The sequence below is a fragment of the Trifolium pratense genome, unplaced genomic scaffold (genome assembly GCF_020283565.1).
Source record: "Trifolium pratense cultivar HEN17-A07 unplaced genomic scaffold, ARS_RC_1.1 scaffold_55, whole genome shotgun sequence".
NCBI lineage: Eukaryota > Viridiplantae > Streptophyta > Magnoliopsida > Fabales > Fabaceae > Trifolium > Trifolium pratense.
This window is the reverse complement of record NW_025721044.1, coordinates 497,877-500,376: the sequence shown is the minus strand read 5'-3', so window position 1 is coordinate 500,376 and position 2,500 is coordinate 497,877.

The following is a 2,500-nucleotide window of genomic DNA, read 5'->3' as shown; positions in this document are numbered from 1 at the left end:
AAACGCCGCCTAGAAGTCGAATTTTGAGACGGTGTCTTGTGTGCACACTCCACACAATATGTATAAGTGGACTGGAAAGTGGCTAAGCATTCCGAGGAATTTTCGATTTATTTTGATTTTTCGGCCGAAACGCCGAAAATAGGCGGATTTGACGTAAAACGCCTCATATAAGTCGAATTTTGGGAAGGTGTCTTGTGTGCACACTGCACACAATATGTATAAGTGGACTGGAAAGTCGCTAAGCATTCCGAGGAAGTTTCGATTTATTTTGATTTTTCGGCCGAAACGCCGAAAATAGGCGGATTTGACGTAAAACGCCTCATATAAGTCGAATTTTGGGAAGGTGTCTTGTGTGCACACTGCACATAATATGTATAAGTGGACTGGAAAGTGGAAAAATATTTTCGGAGCACTTTGATTTTTTGGCCCCCCGCGTGCCTTGCCACGCCCTTGCTTATAGCAAAACGAGACGGGGCCTTGGTCCAACTTGGCATAGGCATGGAATTTGATCTTTATTACTTGGCCACGGTCATGCCACGGTACATGGAGGTTGCTTGACACCCCCGTGTGCATTTCGGAGCACTTTGATTTTTTGGCCCCCCGCGTGCCTTGCCACGCCCTTGCTTATAGCAAAACGAGACGGGGCCTTGGTCCAACTTGGCATAGGCATGGAATTTGATCTTTATTACTTGGCCACGGTCATGCCACGGTACATGGAGGTTGCTTGACACCCCCGTGTGCATTTCGGAGCACTTTGATTTTTTGGCCCCCCGCGTGCCTTGCCACGCCCTTGCTTATAGCAAAACGAGACGGGGCCTTGGTCCAACTTGGCATAGGCATGGAATTTGATCTTTATTACTTGGCCACGGTCATGCCACGGTACATGGAGGTTGCTTGACACCCCCGTGTGCATTTTCGGAGCACTTTGATTTTTTGGCCCCCCGCGTGCCTTGCCACGCCCTTGCTTATAGCAAAACGAGACGGGGCCTTGGTCCAACTTGGCATAGGCATGGAATTTGATCTTTATTACTTGGCCACGGTCATGCCACGGTACATGGAGGTTGCTTGACACCCCCGTGTGCATTTTCGGAGCACTTTGATTTTTTGGCCCCCCGCGTGCCTTGCCACGCCCTTGCTTATAGCAAAACGAGACGGGGCCTTGGTCCAACTTGGCATAGGCATGGAATTTGATCTTTATTACTTGGCCACGGTCATGCCACGGTACATGGAGGTTGCTTGACACCCCCGTGTGCATTTTGGAGCACTTTGATTTTTTGGCCCCCCGCGTGCCTTGCCACGCCCTTGCTTATAGCAAAACGAGATGGGGCCTTGGTCCAACTTGGCATAGGCATGGAATTTGATCTTTATTACTTGGCCACGGTCATGCCACGGTACATGGAGGTTGCTTGACACCCCCGTGTGCATTTCGGAGCACTTTGATTTTTTGGCCCCCCGCGTGCCTTGCCACGCCCTTGCTTATAGCAAAACGAGACGGGGCCTTGGTCCAACTTGGCATAGGCATGGAATTTGATCTTTATTACTTGGCCACGGTCATGCCACGGTACATGGAGGTTGCTTGACACCCCCGTGTGCATTTCGGAGCACTTTGATTTTTTGGCCCCCCGCGTGCCTTGCCACGCCCTTGCTTATAGCAAAACGAGACGGGGCCTTGGTCCAACTTGGCATAGGCATGGAATTTGATCTTTATTACTTGGCCACGGTCATGCCACGGTACATGGAGGTTGCTTGACACCCCCGTGTGCATTTTCGGAGCACTTTGATTTTTTGGCCCCCCGCGTGCCTTGCCACGCCCTTGCTTATAGCAAAACGAGACGGGGCCTTGGTCCAACTTGGCATAGGCATGGAATTTGATCTTTATTACTTGGCCACGGTCATGCCACGGTACATGGAGGTTGCTTGACACCCCCGTGTGCATTTGGAGCACTTTGATTTTTTGGCCCCCCGCGTGCCTTGCCACGCCCTTGCTTATAGCAAAACGAGACGGGGCCTTGGTCCAACTTGGCATAGGCATGGAATTTGATCTTTATTACTTGGCCACGGTCATGCCACGGTACATGGAGGTTGCTTGACACCCCCGTGTGCATTTTCGGAGCACTTTGATTTTTTGGCCCCCCGCGTGCCTTGCCACGCCCTTGCTTATAGCAAAACGAGACGGGGCCTTGGTCCAACTTGGCATAGGCATGGAATTTGATCTTTATTACTTGGCCACGGTCATGCCACGGTACATGGAGGTTGCTTGACACCCCCGTGTGCATTTCGGAGCACTTTGATTTTTTGGCCCCCCGCGTGCCTTGCCACGCCCTTGCTTATAGCAAAACGAGACGGGGCCTTGGTCCAACTTGGCCTAGGCATGGAATTTGATCTTTATTACTTGGCCACGGTCATGCCACGGTACATGGAGGTTGCTTGACACCCCCGTGTGCATTTTCGGAGCACTTTGATTTTTTGGCCCCCCGCGTGCCTTGCCACGCCCTTGCTT